This window comes from Lynx rufus, unplaced genomic scaffold, assembly GCF_022079265.1.
Source record: "Lynx rufus isolate CCGP_SWC_20201006 ecotype Redwood Valley unplaced genomic scaffold, mLynRuf1.p SCAF_25, whole genome shotgun sequence".
In the NCBI taxonomy this organism is placed as follows: Eukaryota; Metazoa; Chordata; class Mammalia; order Carnivora; family Felidae; genus Lynx; species Lynx rufus.
The window spans coordinates 5,814,593-5,835,173 of NW_025814840.1; the positions used below are offsets into that span (position 1 = coordinate 5,814,593).

At 43.6% G+C, this 20,581-nt stretch overlaps 1 protein-coding gene and 1 non-coding gene across 2 annotated transcripts in view; one reads left to right on the forward strand and one right to left on the reverse strand.

The window, feature by feature from the left end:
* The window catches only part of PRKG1 (protein kinase cGMP-dependent 1), a 1,154,193-nt gene that overhangs the window by 810,345 nt on the left and 323,267 nt on the right, over positions 1 to 20,581 (reverse strand). The gene's annotated exons all lie outside the window — the stretch shown is intronic.
* Positions 5,271 to 5,355, forward strand: TRNAR-UCG (transfer RNA arginine (anticodon UCG)). Its single transcript has one exon. It is a non-coding gene; the product is annotated as a tRNA-Arg (tRNA).

The window sequence follows — 20,581 nt, forward strand, 5'->3', positions numbered from 1 at the left end:
GCTTGGGACTCTCTCTCTCCCCGTCCCCTGCTCTCTCTCAAAACACATACTTAAAAAATAAATAAAATACCACACCTTTCTACATTTTAGGTGATTTACCTACTATCTCTTCTAGTTTTTAAAGTCTTTGGAGGGGGGAAGAAAGACAAATCACATATGGTTTTGTAAAACAACAACAAAAAATATTGGTGGCACTTATAAATAATTCATGGTAACAGCGTGACTTTGGCAGAAAACGTACTCCATTCATACCAGCAGCTGAAGCTTTCGGTCTAATTACAAATGCAAATACTATTACAATCTGCAATTATATCTATGTTATCGAATTAGTATGCCTGATACTACAGTTACAGAAAGGATTCAAGATGCTGCCGTTCAGAAATGAGCTTGCTTTCTTTTCTCCCATTATCCAGGTAAAGGCTGGTTCTCTACATACTCTGACCAAGTTGAACTAGGATTGAACCACCTCATTTCCGCTTAGTTAATAATAGCTTGCAAGTTGTATGCTTCTATCACGTGGGATTTCTCCTACGAGACGGACTGGGTCAGGGCGGTAACAAAATAGGATTTTTTTCCCTCCAAGTCTGACCTTTGATTGTGGCTCCCATTTTCCCCGCCCACTCCCCTGCCTCCAACAAACCATCCATAGCAGCCTGCCAAAGGCAGGATTTAATTCTTTGTCCTCATCTCTCCTTTCCAGAAAACTCCGGGCTAAGACTCCCACCATTTCCCACATCACTCATTTCAACATAATTTCTCCTACAAGGTATTTCTAGTTGCCACAATAAGCAACTGGCACGAGGACTAAAATCCCCCCCTTATTTCCACCACCATTTATTCCATCGCATATCCCATTTCGCCTTCTCTGTTCACGGTTCTTTACATAAAAAAGTACCACCACCCGCCCCCCACCAAAGGCACTTGGTCTTCTCTTTTAAAAAATAGTCTTGCTAGCAGTTAATGAGCACACAAAGACTATTTTCAGATCACATTGGAGTCCGTTCTTTGCAAGAGGTGGATGTATTTTTACTAACTCACAGAGGATGGACTGCTTTATTGGGGGATTTAATTAGATAACGTGCAAGAATTTTTCCGTGTTCTTCTCCAGGCACGTTGCGTATCCGTTTTTCAGTACTGATGCGTATAACCAAGGTCAAGTAAACCAGGATCTCTGGGTGGGGTGTGGACCTCGGTAGTGCTTCCTACTCCCCAAGTGGTTTCCATTTGCTGACAGGCTGGGTTTGGGGGCCAGGGTTGCCCATACACTATCTTATCAAACAAATAACCCCATAAGCAGACAAGAAGCCCACACTCGGGTGGTGGGGCTGGAAGTAGAAGGGAGGGCTTCTATTCTGAAAAGGACAACACGTTTCATGGAAACTTTCTGTATCAGAGGCCATGACAGGGTCATGGGCACTATTACAGCTGGTAGAGTCCACTTAGAGAAAAAGGCAACAGGAAAAGTTTACAGACAGTAGAAAGCTTAATTAACAACGGTCTTCAATAGATAACGTTCTTCAAAAAATGAAGACACTGGGGTGCCTGGGTGGCTCAGTCGGGTAAACGTCCGACTTTGGCTCATATCATGATTTCGCAGTTCCTGAGTTCTGACAGCTCGGAGTCTGGAGACTTCTTCAGATTTTCTGTCTCCCTGTCTTTATGACCCTCCCCCACTCTCCCTCCCTCCCTCCAAAATAAACATTAAAAAAAAAAAATGAAGACATTAAGGCAGGAGTTGGCGACTTTTTCCGTGGGGACCAGACTGTAAATATTTAGATATTCAACTGTGTGTAGCATAAAAGCCACCATAGACAGCACATAAATGTAGGAACACGGCTATATTCTAATATATCTTGATTTACAAACGAGAACAGGATGTGGTCTTCTGACTATACACTGTTGACCCCAGCATTAAGGAATATGGTAAGACATTTCTTTATTCTTTTTTTTGGGGGGGGGAGGATATTTCTTAAAAACCATTAGGATGGACTGTATTTTCCCCAAGATCCCCTAACAGTACCTCCTATCTCTCTCTTACAACTTGCCTTTACCACTCCCCCCTCAAGAGGTGGTTTCTATCTTTCAACCTCTTTAAGTCTGGCCAGGTCCTGTAACTGCTTTGGCCAATACAATATGGTGGAGACGATGCTGGGCTAGCAGCTTCTAGATTCTGCTTCCTGTCTCTGGCAACGCTCCCCTTGGAGCCCAATCACCATGCTGGGAGATACCAAAGCTACAGAGAGGGCTGACGTTTAAACACCCCATTGGACATCCGGCCAATGGTCAGCACCAACGGCCGACCATACGACAGAGTCATCTTGAACATCCAGATAACTCTATCCCCAGCAGCCACCTGACTACAGTCACATAAGGGATCCCACCCAAGAAACATCTACTGAAACCAGCCAACACACAGACCCAGGAGAGATCAATGGTTTTAAATCACTAAGTGGTTTGGCAGGCTACAATAGGAGAACAACTTTTTTGATGTTTAGGGACCAATGCCACTTTTTCTGCTAATATCAATGTTTTGAATTGTATGGACGTGTATTAATAAGCCAAGGGAGGTATTTTGTTATTCCCCCAATTAAAAGAAAATATTTCTTATACAATTCACGGATAGACCTCACTTATTTCAAACCACAAGTCTGGGGCATCTACAGGTACAAGAACTGTATTAAGTAAATCCATTTTAAAAAAATACCCTAAGATCAATGTGAGTAAAGAAGAACTTTTAAGCATCACAGACAAATTGAATCTGATTTGAATTGTGCAGGCAAAGAAGTCCTGAGAGGTTGCCTGTGTTGTGGCCGTATCTTCATCTGTTACAAATGAGAAAGGGGGGTGGTTTGGAGGCAGGAAACACTGTGATCCTGAAACTATCAGAATTACTTTCAGAAATTAGCTATGGGATTGAATTTGGTTAATCTGAAGTAGAACTCATTTTCCTTCAAACAATTACTAAATGGTTTAAACCATTAGAACCAAATTTTGTTAGCAATTTAGCTAAAAATACATAGTGTTTCAGAATCGACAAACATTGCACTTAAACAAAGGCTGTTTTGAAAAACTGAAACTCTTAGCACACAGCTTGAGAATGGATTCTCAAATTTTGAATGGTTGATTAGCGCACTGTCCACAAATAATCAAAATATTGAACGAGTGAGCTTTAGGGAGTAAGTTAATACACAGACTCTTTTCTGGCAAAAAAAAAAAAATAATGAGAAGAGTAAAGCTCTCAAGTTTTAACTAAGAATAACTCTGGACAACTTCAACTGGGGGGATTATTCAAGTCAGGAAACTAATGTTCTAGAAATTCAGTAAAGAGATGCTCGAATCTGAAAGAAATAGCCTAGAGGCACAAATCAGGATTCGGAATACCTGAAGCTAAAAAGTAGGGAGCATAGGGGAGGAAATTATAAATCTTAGATTTAGATGAAGGAGAATGGGGAAACAGGACTCGGGAGAGCCAATTGCTTCGAGTCCTCAGGTCCTTGAGCTGGGTCATCATGGCCTACCCCTGATGATACAGAGGAGAAAAAATAGGTCCCAGCAAGCTGTGCAGTGTAGCAAAAGGAAAATCGCTAGAGAAGAATCAGGAGGAGAACTCAGGTCTCCTGTCTAGACTTCTTCAGGGGTCTCGCTGCTTCAGTGCTGCTCTCAGAAGGCTGAGGACCAGGGCACGGAAAGGGGGGTGGGGAGAGTCACGTCTGGTGCCCTCTCCAAGGCAGAGTAAGTGCACCCCTTACCTGTCCCTAGAGCAGCCAACGTAGAATGCCAACAGAAGCACGCTGGGCGTCATTCTAGGGACATCATGTGGATAGACTTCCCAAACTATGATCATATAACAAGTGTGGCTAAAAATAAATATGTCAATTTATGAAAGAAATTGACAAATGAAGAAGTCTTTGATTTGCCAAGTATGCTAAGCCTTTACTTTAGGCTTCAGTCGCTCAATATATAGACTCGCAATACAGCAGCAAGTGCTACGGTGACAACATAGGACACAGAGGTGATCTAACTAAGAAAGGAGACTAGCGTGTTGGTGCTTAGTTGCCGTTGGTCCTCAAACTGCCCTCTGTGACCACCATCCGGTGTCACAACAGAACTTCGGAAGGAAACCACACCTGCGGAGGCAGGCACAGGACCCTGAGACTTCACGATCAAGTTACAAGGAAGTAGGTGACTCTGGGAAGCATGGATTATTCTTATTTAAAAAAAATTTTTTTTTTTTGCAGTGGCCTCATTGCTCTTTTTAAACCTTACGGGATTTTAAGATTTCAAGTCCACACGTATTTATTATAACTGCTCTTTCCCTGATCTTATAGCCTGTCACCACGTCGTCTTTGCAGTTCCGTTCATTTGGGACAGAGCCAGGAAAATCCCATCCCGGGAATTTCTGCCTGCTGGCCAGTCTCCGTTGTCCTCTTGGGTCGTCTTCAGGCACCCCTCCGTCTTTCACAGAAGCGCCTTCAGAAAGCTCTTTTAAAGCAGAGAAACGCACTATCATTTTACCACGGTGGAGGCATCAGTCACCAACGTGAGGATTTGACTTACAGCACCGTTTTAGGTCAAAGCTATCAGGACCTCATTTGCAATGATCGCAAACTCCCGCTCTGATCGGCAAATTGGTTCCTGGGTGTGTGGAATCGTCATTGAGTTTGGATACGTTTCCCTCCACAGGGGTTGCTTTCTGCATGCTAATACGGAAGCTGTTCTGAAACAGTTTCCACCCGTGCAAGCACTTCACGTCTTCCTATTGCCCCCCCTTCCCCAACTTCACGATTTCCCAAGACAGAAGAACCGTGATGTTCACTTTGTGGTCTCCCATCCCAGACAAGATACTCAAGAGTTTTTACTGCAACTTCAGAGACCAGAGATTGTGTAGCAGAGTTGTGGCATCACCGTGTTGTATGCCTGAAATGAAGTAGGTGTGCTAACTTCACTCTAAAGCCCCAAACCTTAACAATGCTAACACAACACACAGCGTGGCCATAAAAATATCTTGGGCGATTGCCTTTCTTCTGTAAGTTTTGTATTATTTCGGCTTTCCTATTTCCCGTTGACCTCATTTGTCAATGTTCCGTTAGTATCTTTATTCTGACTTAAGTATTTCATTACTGTTGTTCCCCCTTATAAACTTGTTATAATGAAAACAAGTCTCCAACATGGTGTCACCTAGAGTTACCCGGAGAAACAGGTTTGGTACAGCATCTTACTTCAAGGAAAAAAAAAATAAAGCTACGTTAATACTATTTAGAGCTAGGGGCGCCTGGGTGGCTCAGTCGGTTGAGCGTCTGACTTCGGCTCAGGTCACGATCTCGTGGTCCGCGAGTTCGAGCCCCGCGTCGGGCTCTGGGCTGATGGCTCAGAGCCTGGAGCTTGCTTCCGACTCTGTGTCTCCCTCTCTCTCTATCCCTCCCCCATTCATGCTGTGTCTCTCTCTGTCTCAAAAATAAATAAACGTTAAAAAAAAAATTTTAAAAAAATACTATTTAGAGCTACAATGCAGTGTGAGATATTAAATGGAGTATCACGCTTGGTGTGTGATAAAAGAACTTACTTTTTGCCCTGGCTCAGTAAGCCAACTACGCACACCCTCTCACTCTCTTTGGCTTCGTGTACAAAGTGATCCCGGCTAGTTTCAAGCTCAAGTCCACCTGTGTGATTACAGGATTCTTAAAGGTTTACGGAGAAAGAAAATCAAAGGTCTTGTCGAAGTTAAAGCTACTTTTCAGTATTTTATTTTTAAAGGAAGAGCCTTAAGGAATTCCCCACGCTCAATAGAAGCTTTACTGAAAGACTGTGGGCCGCAAAAGCGGAGATTTTGTTCATTTCAGAGACCTAATTCCCACTATTCGACCTCCGTCCCTTTACATGTCACTTGCCCAAAGAGGCAAGCAGTTTTTAGAGCCCATTGGTCTAAAAAGGCTCCCGGATTCTTCACTTTCTGGCCTGGAAATCTCAGAACATCCTGCCCCCATGAGTCTAAGAGGAATGGAGGTGCATATTTTTGTACCAACTGAAATTAAAATAAAATAAGGTTTATACAGTTTTCAGAGAGAGAGAGAGAGAGAGAGAGAGAGAGAGAGAGAGGACCAAGCATGAGCAGAGGAGGGACAGAGAGAAAGAAAAGACACAGATTCTGAAGCAGGCTCCAGGCTCTGAGCTATCAGCACAGAGCCCGATGCAGGGCTTGAAACCACAAACCAGGGGCGCCTGGGTGGCGCAGTCGGTTAAGCGTCCGACTTCAGCCAGGTCACGATCTTGCGGTCCGTGAGTTCGAGCCCCGCGTCAGGCTCTGGGCTGATGGCTCAGAGCCTGGAGCCTGTTTCCGATTCTGTGTCTCCCTCTCTCTCTCTGCCCCTCCCCCGTTCATGCTCTGTCTCTCTCTGTCCCAAAAATAAATAAACATTGAAAAAAAAAATTTAAAAAAAAAATAAAAAAAAAAAAAAAAGAAACCACAAACCAGGAGATCATGACCTGAGCTGAAGTGGGATGCTTAACCGACTGAGCCCCACAGACGCCCCAAGGCTAAAATTCCAAAGTGCTCTCGACTGAGTAGTATTTACATGTCTCAACTAGGAGTACAGCTACTTCTGTGCCTCCCGACAGTGTCTGGAGACACACTGATAGCTATAGGTAAAGACCTTTTACACTTGATCTTAGCAACAGGCCAGGAAGGCACAGCTTTACCTTTTAAATAGAAGAGTCAGCTGAGGTCTGAAGGTGGGACAGGAGCTCTCCAGTTTGGAGAAGAGCACTGTGGTAAATCAGAGCCACCAGCACAGAGGTAGGGAGGCCAGAGGCAGGAGAGAAAGAAGACTTGGGCTGTTAGTCTGGGATGGTAACCATGGGCGGAACATACAAGGAGGTGGGCTTTCAAAGGTCAAAGTACTGTAACATCGCTTATCTCCTTTGCCTGGAATACCACCAAGTATGGAGATTAGGATTAATTATCCAAATGTGAGAAAGAGACCAAGGCCTAATGCCATCATCGCTAAGGCCTGATGATTTTTAAGCCACGGTGCCTCTGCACAACTGTGCTCCTCATTTTCCACCTCCTAGCACAGGGCTCTACCACACCAGGAGGCAAAAGTCAGGAGGAGTTTTTAAGGAGAACAAAATCTTCCCTGAAACCACCCATTTGACTACAAACATTGATTTCCTATCTCATGGCTTTCCGAGTTCAGATCTGAAATTGCTATTTTCTCATTTGTAGAGAATGACAATTACTTGGTTCCAGGTGGTTTTTAGCTCTTTCCATTCATCAAATTTGCCCTGGGGGCACCTGGGTGGCTCAGTCTGTGGAGCACCCAACTCTCGATTTCGGCTCATGTCACGGTAACGCAGTTCGTGGGATCAAGCCATGTGAGCCCCACGTTAGGCTCTGCACTGAACAGCACAGGGCCTGCTTGGCATTCTCTCCCTCTCTCTCTCTCACCACCCTCCCCCCACAGCCCCTCCGCCACTCACATGCACCCTTGCTCTCTCTCAAAATAAGTAAACATTAAAAATAATGTTTAATCAGATTTTCTCTGTCCTGCAATCTGTCTGCTTCCTTATTGAAAATTAAGCCCCCTATTTCATCTTTGACATTGCCCATTTGTAAATTCGTAATCTCAAGTTCCAGATCTATTCTAAGTCTGGCAATTTGTGACGATGGAAGCCTTCCAAATTCCACAATGGAAGACAACTATCGAAGGGCTGAGCCTCGATTGGCCACTAAGCAAATCTGAATCAGACAGGAAATATAAACTATAAAAACATTACCCAAGAACAAGCTTAGCCAGGCAATCCAGTCTGTCGTTCTCAATGATCAGTCATGTGGACAGCACCCTTGAAGCGATGAAGGGGGATACCTGGCTTTGTGGTCTTCCCCCAAACAGAACAGAACCCTGGTCTGACAATGAGGAAAAAACGGACAAACCCCCACTGAGGAACATTCCAGAAAATATCTGACCAGGACCCCTCAATACTATCAAGATCATCAAAACCAAAAGAAGTCTGAGAAACTGTCCCAGCCAAGAGAGAACTCAGGAGACACGAAGACACAAAGTCGAGTGGGATCTCCAATGGGGTCCCAGAACAGAAAAAGACACTAGGTAAAAACTGACCTAACAAAACAGGAATAAAGCCTGGGCTCTCCTTCCTCATCAAGCATCGCTATCGGTTCACTAGTTGTAACAAAGGTGCCACAGGAAGAGGAGTTACGTTTAAAAAGGGAAACTTGGTGTGGGGGGCATGTGGGCACTCTACGCGGTCTTTTAGCAAACCTGAAACCATCCTTAGAGCTTTAAAAACGAGCACCACTTGCAAATAGTGCTTGTCAAACATTAACGGACAAGCTCATGTCCCAGGGACCTCGGAAAAGCAAGACTGATTGCAGTAGGCCTAGGGCAGGGTCTGAGGATCTGTCATTCTAGTAAGTTCCCAGGTGAGCCCCATGTTGTTGCCCCAACAACCAGTGGGCGTTCAGGGCTTAGCAGCCTCTGCATGATTCAGATTTCCGGCTGGAGAATTCTAGGTCATGGGGACTGTCCTGTACATTACAGAATACTTGGCAGAATCTTCGGCCTCTGTTCACTAGAGGGTAATGCCATCTCTTTCTCCCCGTTGTAACAACCAAAACGGTCATCAGACACGGTTTCTTGTGGGCAAAGGGGTCACCCTCACTTGAGAATCACTGATTTAGGGCATTAACATGGGACTTTTAGGAGGCTACTGGGGCGGGGGAGTCCCTCTTTATTCAATCACTTATCAAGTATTTGAATGTTTACCATGCCCTCAGCTTCCAGAAAATAACTATAATTATTTTATCAAATTTAGTTGCTAGAAATTATCGACCATCATTGAAAACAAACAGGATTTCAAGTACACGGTTTCTATCTTTCAGGAGATTACCATTAAGCAAAAGTTGTGTGATAGAAGTCAAATATATAGGAAGGTTCCCTGCTCCTGGAAAGAGATTATTCTAGTTCAGGAAACAAGCTCATAAAACGACCTGATTAACACCAAAGGCAAATTAAGGGACAAAGATCAGATCCAAGTGTTCCCAATTCTAAGCCCTCACCACTCCCATGAATTCACTTGACGGGAACCCCCCCCCTTCCTAGTTATGCTTTCGGGGGAAAGGCCAGTAGAAGGGCCAGAATTCAGGCAGTCGTCTTGGCTCATGAAGATGCCAGAAAACAAAACATACATAACCAGCAATGGATCGGGAGGGAGGTAGAGAAAAGACAGCTAAGGTAACAACCTGAAGGGGTCTCTCCTGTCGTGACAAGCCTGGCCTGTGATTCCATCCTGAGAACTCAGATTCGGGCAGCCCGTGGTGAGTCACCTCACTATCCTGCACACCACGTTCTTGACTCATGTAAAGGGGAGAAGCAAATTTGGGGTACAGGTGTCTGGTGAGCACCAGACGGCTTACACCCAGGCAAGCGGACGGTGTGCAGAAAGTTTCTACAGGTTGTTTAATCCACAAAGAAGGGTGTCAAACCAAGACTCCAAATTAAACATGCCTTTGGTTCTGTGGCTCACACCCGGAAGGTGACAGGGGTGTTCTATCCAACTCTTAAGGCTGATGTGAGATTAGTGGCCCTCAGGGCTCCTGTTCCTTTCTTTTATTTTCTTTTTAATGTTTATTTTTGAGAGAGAGAGAGAGAGAGAGTGTGGGTGAGGGAACGGCAGACAGAGACAGAGAATCCGAAGCAGGCTCCAGGCTCTGAGCTGTCGGCACAGAGCCCGACACGGAGCTCGAACTCACGAGCTGAGAGATCATGACCTGAGCCAAGGTCAGATGCTTAAGCCACTGAGCCGCCCAGATGCCCACCCTCCGCCGTTCCTTTTTAAGCATTCACTAGGAGCCATTTTTCAGTGTGACTGGCGAAGTTACAATCAGCTGGAAAGGTCTTGCTTGGGCCCTATGGATGCTGGTTGCACGCTTTCCCTCATTGCCCAGGGATGGCGGTGGGGTCAGTGACCAGGAGTGAGCTTCCCGCAGCCAGATCCTCTCATCACAGGGATGCTGGTTTGGGAGCAAACAGCAGCTTCGGTGGGTGGACTACGGAGCACAAAGGTACGAAGGGGTGATTTTCACAACCAGTTCTTACGTACTTTTAGACACAGATACGCATGCAAGTCAGAAGCAAAAAAACCCTTCCCTCTCTCCGGCTCGTGCCTCCACGCACAGGACACTGTTCCACAGCAGCAGCTGGTGAGGACCTCCCCCCTACCATGTGTCAGGGACGAGGGTGGAAAAAGCGTCCAGTAGGCGCTCATGATCTCCCAAACACCCTGCCAAGGAGGTACTGTCCTTGTTTTACAGGTGGCCAACCATCAGAGACGTTAAATTACGTGTTGAAAGTCGCAGTTAGGGGCGAGGCTGTTTAACCCCGATTACATTTTAGCACTCACACAGTTTCTTCCAGGAGTCCATTGTCGTGTTTAAAGGTTCTCTTTGTACCATTAGCCAGGGTGCTAAGAAGGAAGTTTTGAGAAATGTCATAGGAAAATACAATAAAACCTTGGTTTGCGAGCATAACTTGTTCAGGCAAAATGCTGGTCATCCAAAGCGCTCGTCTATCAAAGTGGATTTCAAGAACCACTGGCTCAGCCGGGATCACGTGACCTTGGGCATCACGTACGACTCCTGTTGTAAGACACCGCTCGTTTATAAAGTTAAAATTACAAACGTTCGCTCATGTTGCAGAAGACTCCCAGAACAAGTTACTTGCAATCCAAGGTTTTACTGTAAATGGAATTTGAGTAACATACCTGGGGTTAAAGAGAAAAAGCCAGCCAGGCACCCAGGTAAGAACACACAGCTCCCCTTATACTCAGCACACTGTCTGAGGTCACCCGCTGACCTCTTTGCAATCCCCACCGTACCTCCTGCTCCACGAGTTCAACTTACCCCCATTCTGCCCGCCAGCACAATACCCTAGGGTAAGCCACGGCGGGTACATGAAAAAGGGAGTAAGCGTAAACACAGTTTCCAGTGTATCCTGCACAGCAATGCATCCCGTTGTCCTCTCTGAGCCAAGAAAGGCAGAGGGCGAACAAGAGAGACCAAGGAAAACGTAAATGCACATACCTCGCCGGGAAGAAACAAGGAAGAGACAAGCCAATAACCTCCCCATGCTTTGCCTTCTTTTTATAATCAGCTACTCCCCAGGCTCTCCACATGCTGTTCATTCTGCCTTTAGGAACCAAGAGTCTACACCTGTACTCAAGCCCTGCAGAGGTTCAGTAGATCCAAATCAAGGCCAATACCACCCTGAAAGCCACGAAAAGCTACGAATAGATACCAGTCAGCTGTAAAAAACGACAAGCAATCAGCAACAAGACACAATGCCGTCATAAACCAAAAATGCTGACAGATTTCTCAAGCCAAAGCTGCCCACCTTTGTGCAGCTAAGTAGGAGGTGGGCTACATACAGTGCATTTGGAACCAACGTCCTCCACAGCTATGACAATTAAGGCACCTACAATCCTGCCTTCTTAAAACACAGGTACAGTCCAATTATCCAGGCACCTGACTGGGGGGGGAGGGAAAGAGGGGGCACCTTTTCAAAATGGTGATTAAAATGTTCTTCTTTACACACAAATTGGAAGGAATCAGAATTCATGCCAGAAAACACCTTACCGCCTGCTTTGTTATGCAAGGGTTCGGTCTTACCGCCATCACGGCAGCAAGAGATTAAGACCGCAAGTTTCTCGACCCTTCTTTCCGCACATCCTTCTTAGTGGACGCGCGCCGATAAGCAGCATTTCCCCATCTGAAGGGACTCGCTCTCAGAAACAAACCAACCTCAGAAAACTGGAATCTGCAAATGGTTTCCGCTGCTGCTTCACATGCATGGATGCAATACACCTGAACACCCAATAATCCCTAAAAATGACTTGAGGGAGATAAGGAGGTAATCTTCTAATCGCCTGTCTGATCCTCAAGGCCGTGACACATTTATTCTATGGAGACGCAGCAAAACCTTGGCTCGAGCGTAACTTGTTCCGCGAGTGTGCCGCGAGACGAGCAAACGTTTCTAATACGTTCTAACTTGATAAACGAGCGAGGCCATGCAATACGAGTAGTACGTGATGCCCAACGTCACATGATCCCAAGCGAGCCAGTGGTTTGGAAATCCGCTTTGACAGACCAGCGCTCCGGATGACAAGCGTGTTTCCGGAACGAATCATGCTCGCAAACCAAAGTTGTACTGTATCCTCACCTAAGTGCTGTAGGTCAGTCTCGTAAAAGGAGAGCCGCAGGGCGGAAACTGCCTTTCTGTCCGGGCAGGTGCTTCAGTTGTTACTGACGTTGATCCCCAGGTGGCTGCTATACTCATTTAGCATGCATCTTGTGGCCTGTGTTCTTTTATCTAGAACAATCTCCACTCTCCACTAACTGGCAGCTGATACCTTCAGCAATGCCAGGAAAATGCCATTTTCTTAAAAGGCGCAGTTTGCTCCCCTTTGAATCGTGACTCCGTCTTTTGACTTTGCTGGGAATATGATGACCTGGCAGCTACTCTGACCGATGGCAGCGGCCAGGATGGGACAGCGCCGAGATAAAAGGGCTGCCTGCGGCCCGTGACACGGAGTTGAAGGCACACCGCCCTGAGGTCGAGTCGCCCCCAAACCAGCCTCCCGTGGTTGTGCATTTCAGCAGCCAGGCACCAGCTGCAAAGGTTGCTGGCCTTGTTTAAAGAAGTGCGCCTGCTCTTTGAAGAACAGCTGCAAGGCAGCGGGGCATGGGGGCGGGAACATTCTGGGTTTGGTGTCAGGAAATCTGGGTTTGGGGGACTGCTCTGCGAGGTACCAGCTGTGGCTAGAAAAACCCGCTGAGTTCCTGTTCCGTTCCCTTACCTCTGTAGCAAAGGTTTTAATACCAGTCTCAAGTATGCGACGATAGAGATGATGCATGCAGCTTCCAGCACAGACAATGAGCATCTTTGTTCCCATCAGAGTGTTGCGGGAGAGGTCTGTGTTACACAGCTAGGCACTGGGGATGAAGATCCTATTTTTAGTTAATATGGCAGATGTTATCATTCCCTGTAAACATTGTTTTATGCGAGGATCCCGCACAACCGTCATCAGCTGAGGCCTCCTTCGCATAGTCCTAGTATGCTTATTCTCATTATCTGAATGGCGGGACCTATAGGGCATTGACGGGTCCCCATTACTGTTTGTTGACTGGTATTGTATCATGAGAGAGTTGGTCCCTCCTGCTGGTTGAAAGCCAAAGCTGTGGCAGGGGAACACTGCGGTTTTTATCCTTCATTATTCCTTTCATGCGGTTTTATTTTCCAGATTATCATATTAAATAGTGGCGATGTATTTGGTCTTTCCATATGCAATTCTTTCCTTTAAAAATTTTTTTTAATTTATTTATTTTTAGAGGGAGAGAGACAGAGCACAAGTTGGGGAGGAGCAGATAGGGAGAGAGAGAAAATCTCAAGCAGGGTCCACACTATCAACACAGAGCCCAGGGCAGGGCGTGTACTCAAACAATGAGGTCATGACCTGAGCCAAAGTCAGACACTTAACCGACTGAGGCACCCCGGCGCTCTTCCGTGAGCCACCTTTAATCATTACAACCAAGCCCTTTAATGGAGAAGGATCCCAGGGCTCCAAGAAGGTGCCGAAAACGCCCAAGCTAGTGAATGGGGCGAGCAGGATTCAAACCACGATCCATCCAGGGTCAAGGCTCGTGCCCTTTGCGTCTGTGTACAGGGTCTCATTTCTTAACCTTCCTTCTCTGCTTAACCAAACAGCATCCATCCAGAAACACACTTCCCTTCCTTCTACCTTTTCCCAAATCACGTCCGTCCTCTCCTTTGTAGCTCTCTCTTTCAGAAAACATTCATCAAGGATCTACCAGGCATCAGGTTCTCTTATCTGATAATGTCCCCACATGCACTTGGCCATCTTTCGAGAATTTTGTGGAGCAGGGTCACGCTGTAAGGAAGATTTATTTATCGCCTTCTTTGTGCCTCAATGTCTGTCCTGAAAAGCTTTATGTTTTATTTTCAAAGGTGATGGTTATTGCATTTACCGAGACCTAGAAAGTGTGGCGATGCTATCGTCAAGGTAGCTCTACACCCTTTGATAAATACGAGAGACACTCGGTGAAATGAGAGAACAGCAACAGGAGAAATAGGACGGGCTGTCCCGGAGGGCGTGGAAGGACAAAGAAACAAAAACACCCCCTGTGCTTGCTGGGTAAGGCTCTCCTCTCACCGTTAGGACAGCCGTTATCTCCAACCGCGGGTGTTGGAAACACGCGTGTAAAATCGTAAGCAGACATCGTGAGGCACGTGAGCCCCGTCTGCCACAGACGTTTCTGTAGAAACCATTCTCCAGCACTGTGCACCACTTGGGTGATGTGCTGCCTTTCTCAGTATCAGGCAGTATTCTTTGAAATTCATTAGGAATTCACAAGGCACACTTTATTCATCTGTTTAAACATCTGTTGGACGGTGCTGCTCAACTTGATTTTGTGTTTGAATTCCTGAAGCTTTCCCTCCTAAATCTCCGAAGCTGTGGGTTGTTCGGTTTTGTTTGTTTGTTTTTTGTTTTTTGGGTTTGTGTGTGTGTGTGTGTGTGTGTGTGTGTGTGTGTGTGTTTGTCATTTCTCAGTTTTACAAAATACCAACAAGTATAACTTATATCCTTACCTGAAAATAAAACATTAGGAACTGTAACATCTGAAACCTTAAAATGGTTATGGTCATTTTAATGAATCACCACAAATGTCTCTCATGCTCATGGCAGTCAATCCTTGTTCCTTCCCCGAGCTCTGGGCCACCACTGGCATTCTTCCCTGTGTACGTGTGTCCAACATTACACATAAATGAATCATAGGAGATGATGTCTTTTACATCTACCTTCCTTGTCTGAGCATAATGTTTTTGAGGTTCATGCCTGTGGTATTTCAGTCCTTATTATATTATTATTAAAGTTTATTTATTTATTTTTGGAGAGGCAGAGATAGAGGGGGAGAGAGAATCCCAAACAGCAGAGCCCGAAGCAGGGCTCGAACTCACGAAGCTGTGAGATCATGACCTGAGCTGAAATCAAGGTCTGGCCTCTCAACCTCCTGAGCCACCTGGGCGCCCCAATTCCGTTTTATTATTAAATAGTATCCCATTGTATGACTACATCACCTTTTGTTTTTCCATCCATTAGTTGATCGTTTCCTAGATTGTGTCTAGTTTGGGGCTATTAGGAGTGATGCTCCTATGAACATTTGTGCACAACACCTTATAGAGACACGTGTCTTCATTTCTCTTGGAAGTTTACATTTTTAAGAAGCTGCCAAACTGTTTACCCAAGCACCTGTATCATTTAACACTGCTGTAGAGGGCACAGTTTCTCCCATTGTCCCCCAAAAACTGGTATGGTCTGTCTTTTTGATTGTAACCTTTCTAGTGGCATAGAGTGCTTTTCGATCGTGATTTCATCTTGCATTTCCCTAACGACTAATGATTTTAAGCATCTTTTAGGTGCTCATTAGTAATCCCTACATGGCCACTTGTCTATCTTCTTTGGCAAAGCAGCTGTCTATTCAAGTCTTTTCTCTATTTTTTGGTTGCAACGTTCACTTCTGGTTGAGCCGTATATGTTCTGGATACAATGTTTTATCAGACATAGGACTTGTAAATAGTTTCCCCTAATCTGTGGCTTGTCTTTTCATCTTCTTAATGATGGTTTTTCAGGTAAAATAATTTTGAGTTTTGGGGCACCTGAGTGGCTCAGTCGGTTAAGCGTCCAACTTTGGTTCAGGTCATGATCTTGCAGTTCGTGAGTTCAAGCCCCATGTCGGGTTCTGTGCTGACAGTTCAGAACGTGAAGCCAGCTTCAGATTCTTTCTTTCTCTCTCTGTCTCTCTGTCTCTCTCTCCCTCCCTCCCTCCCTCCCTCTCCCCCTATGCAGCTCATGCTCTGTCTCTTTCTCTCTCTCAAAAATAAATAAGCATTTAAAAAAAAAGGTTTCAGTTTCAATGAAGTTCAATTTATCACTTTTTCTTTCATGGATCATTCTTTTGGTGCCAGAAATAAGAATGCTTTATCCAACCTTGGGTGCCTGGGTGGCTTAGTAGTTTAAGTGTCCAACTTCAGCTCAGGTCATGATATCACGGTTCATGGGTTCGAGCTCCCTGTTGGGCTCTGTGCTGACAGCTTGGAGCCTGCTTCAGATTCTGTGTCTCCCTCTCTCCCTGCCCCTCCCCTGTTCATACTCTGTCTCTGTCTCTCAAGAATAAATACTGAAAAAAAATTAAAAAAAAAAGAAGAATACTTTGTCCAACCTGAAGTCATAAACACTTTCTTGTTTTCTCGTAGAAGTATTATAGGTTTTGGTTGTAAGCATAGGTGTAGATGTCCAGTTAATTTTTTGCATGCTGTGAGGTGAGGATCTGAATTCATCATTCTGTATGTGGACATCCAATTATCCCGACACAATTTGTTGAAGAGACTATCCCTTCCCCTCTGAACTGCGTTGACATCTTTGTCAAAAATCAACATGCATGAACTGTAAGACTGTCTTTCAGATGTCTCAGTTCTGGTCTGTTGATTCTTGTGCCCTGTGACACTGCCTTGATTACAGCAGGTTTCACATGTGGTTTGAATTCAGGAAGTAGAAGTTCCTCAACTTTGCCTTTTATCAAATTTATTTGGGAGCACCTGGGTGGCTAGGTCAGTTAAGCATCCAACTCTTGATTTCGGCTCATGTCATGATCTCACTGTTCATGGGATTGAGCCCTGTGTCAGGTTCTGTGCTGACAGTGTGGAGCCTGCTTGGGATTCTCTCTCTCCTTCTACCTTTTCCTCTCTCCCTCCGTCTCTCTCTCTCTCTCTCGCTCTCTCGCTCTCTCTCTCTCAAAAATAAATTATTTTGACTATCCTGAGTCCTTTGCACATTCATACACATATATTTTAGCATCAGATTGTTGATCTCTACCAAAAAAAAAAAAATCCCTGCTGGGATTTTATTAGAGATTACATCAAATCTATAGATCAGTCATAGAACTGACATCTTCACAATACTCAGTCAATCCATGAATGTCCTTCAGTGTATTCAGACTGTCTCTAATTTCCCTCAGAATCTTTTCATTGTATAAGACTTGCCTTCTTTTGTTAAATTTATTTCAAAGTGTCTTATTTTTTTTTCATAGTACTGGGAATGAAATTGCTTTCTTAACTCTCATTTCAAATTGCTCATTATCAGTATATAGAAATATAATTGACTTTGTATATTGATTTTGTATCCTGTGACCTTGCTGAATTTAGTTCTAAGTAGTGTGTGTGTGTTGGGGGGGGGGAGCATAAGTGCATGTGTGTGCATGTGTATTTTTAGGATTTTATGCATATAGTATTACATCATCTACCAACAAAGGCAGTTTTTTTTTAAAAGTTTATTTTACTTATTTTGAGAGAGAGAACACAGAGGGGCAGAGAGAGAATCCCAAGCAGGCTCTGCACCATCAGCACGGAGCCTGATGTGAGGCTCAGACTCACGAACCATGAGATCATGACCTGAGCCGAAGTCAAGACTTGGTCAATTAACCTACTGAGCCACTCAAGCACCCCTCAACAAAGACAATTTCATTTCTTGCTTCCAAGGAAAAAATGTTTTAATTTCTTTTTTTATTGTAATTTCTAGAATCCAGTACAAATTGAAGTGATAAGAATAACATCTGTACATTGCTCCCCACCTCAGGAGGAAAGCACAGAGTCGTCACCAATGTGCATCATGAGCTGTAGGTTCTGCGTGGGGGCCCTTTATCAGACCGAGGAAGTTTCCTTCTGTTCTGACTTTACTGAGATCTTGTTTTCATGGATTGGGGCAACTGCTTTTTATGCATCTATTGAGATGACCTTGTGACTTTTATCATTTATCCTAGTAAGACCGTGCATTATATTCCTTGATTTTCTGATGTTAAGAAACTTCATGTTCCTGGAATGCATCCCATCTTGGTCTTGGTGTGTAATCCTTTGTATATGTTGCTGGATTAAGTCAGCTACTGTTTTATTAAAGATTCCGCATCTCTATTAATGAGGAAGATCGCTCTGTCATTTTCTTTTTTGTGATGTCTTTGTCTGACTTTGTTATTCGGCTAATTCTGATCTCATAAAATGGACAGGAAAGTGTTCCATCCTCCTCCAGATTTTGTAATTAGTGTAGGATTTCTTCTGTAAATGTTTGGTAGAATTCACCAATGAAGTCATATGGGGCTAACTTTTGTGTGAAGACTTTTAACTAATAATTCAGTTTTCTTTATTTGAAATACATCCATTTAGGTTTTCCTTTTTTCTTGAGTCAGTTTTGGTCATTTTTCTTCCAGGAATTTGTCCATTTCATCGAAGTTCTCTAATTCGTCAGCATTTAGCTATTCAAAATATTCATTATAACCTTCTTCATCTTGATTACAAAGTCTAATCTATTCAACAGAATGTTATCATTGCTATGACTGGATTGACATCTTTCACTTTGTTTCCTATATGACTGATGTCTTTGTTTCTCTGGTTCACTTTTACCACTTTTCTTGGTGTTAATAGCCATTTTCCTCTATACAACTTATATTTCTTCATTAGTTTTGCTTAACTATACTCTTTTGAGTTATTTTCTTGTGGTTGCTCCAGGGATTACAATATACAACTTAAATTATTGTAGTGGTACTTCAAATTAATACTAACTTAAGTCTGGTTAAAAAAAAACAGAAACTTTATTCCAATTGAGTTCCACTTTCTCTCTATTCTTTTATACCATTATATATATGTATATTACATATATATGTAATATACATTATATATTATGTATATGCATGTATAAATGTATTACGTATATATGTAATATACATAAATATAATACCTATAATCTTTATATGTCCTAACATTTTATATGAAACATACGAACATAACACATATAAAAAACATTTCATATATCTCAAACATTTGGTATATTTACAAAATAATTTTATAATTATTATTTTATGCAACTTTGTCTTTTCAACCAGCTAGGTAAAAAGGGGGAGAACATTAAATATATGGTCTTTTATATTTGCCTAAATATTTATGTTTTCTTACGTGTTTTATTTCCTTAAGTTAACTTCTGTCACGGTTTCTTTTTTTTTTTTTTAATTTTTTAATGTATTTTTATTTTCGAGAGAGAGAGAGCGGGGGAGGGAGAGAGAGAGAGAGAGAGAGAGGGAGACACAGAATCCGAAGCAGGCTCCAGGCTCTGAGCTGTCAGCACAGAGCTTGACATGGGCCTCGAACTCACCAACTGTGAGATCATGACCTGAGCCGAAGTCGGACGCTCAACCGACTCAGCCACCCAGGCGCGCCTGCTGTCATGGTTTCTAACCCGAGGAACTTCTTTCAGTACCTCTCGTAAGCCATGTCTGCTGGCAACAAATTCTCTGTCTTTGTGCATCTGAGCATAACTTTACTGAGCCTGCATTTTCGAGGAATATTTTTGCTGGATACAGAATTCTTGTTTGATAGCGTTGTGTTTTTGTTGGGTTTTGTTTTCAGTAATTTTCTGTACGCTCAATGTTCTCCAGCCCCATTATTTTTTATGAGAAGCATGCTGTTAATCACACTAATCGTTAGTATAGAACGAGTTCTGTTTCCCTTGCAGCATTCAGGATGACCTCTTTTGGCGTTCAGCAGCTTGACGACGATGTACCTATGTGTGATGGTCTCTGTGTCTCTTCCACTTGGGGTTTGCTGAGATTCTTAGATCTGTAAATGAAATTTCTTTTATCCAGTTTATGAAGTTTATAGCTATTTCGTTCTTCAAACACTTTTCCTGCCCGTTTCTCTCATTCCTTCATTTTCCCACTGGGACTTCTATTATGTATACGTTAGAACGTTTCATAGCCTGAAGGTCCTAAAGGTCTTTGGGACTCTGCTTGTCCATTAGTATTCTTTCTCTTTCTGTTCGTCAGGATGAATAATTTTTATGGGCCCATCTCCAAGTTCACTGATCCTTCGTTCTGCCATCTTGAATCTGCTGGTGAGCTTCCATAATGAATTTTTCACTTTTTATACTTTTCAGATATGGAATTCCCACTGTTTTACATAATTTGTCTTTATTGATATTCTCTATTTGATGAATCATTATTGTCAGAGTTCTTTAAACATATTCCTAATAGCTGATTTAAAGCTTTTGCATGCTAAGTCTCACCTCGACGACCTTCCCAGGTACTTTATGTTGACTTTTTTTCTCCTCCGAATGGGTCACACTTTCCTGTTTCATTACATGGCTTGTGATTTTTATTTTTATGAAAACTGGACACTTCAGGTAACACACTGTAGTAAGTCTACATACATTCTGATTTCCCCACTGGAGGTTGTTCTTTTGATATTTTCGTGTTGTTATTCTTAGTTTCTTCAGCAAGATGCCTGGATTAATTCTGTGGATTATATCTCCCTCTGAGAGTGTTGATGGGTCTGAGAAAGATATTATTTTTAAATTTAGCTTCCTAGTGATTGCTGCTGTTTCACAATAGCCTAATCGTCAGCCAGTGACCGATCAGAGGTGCGCTCCAACACGTACGGGTTGGGGAACACAG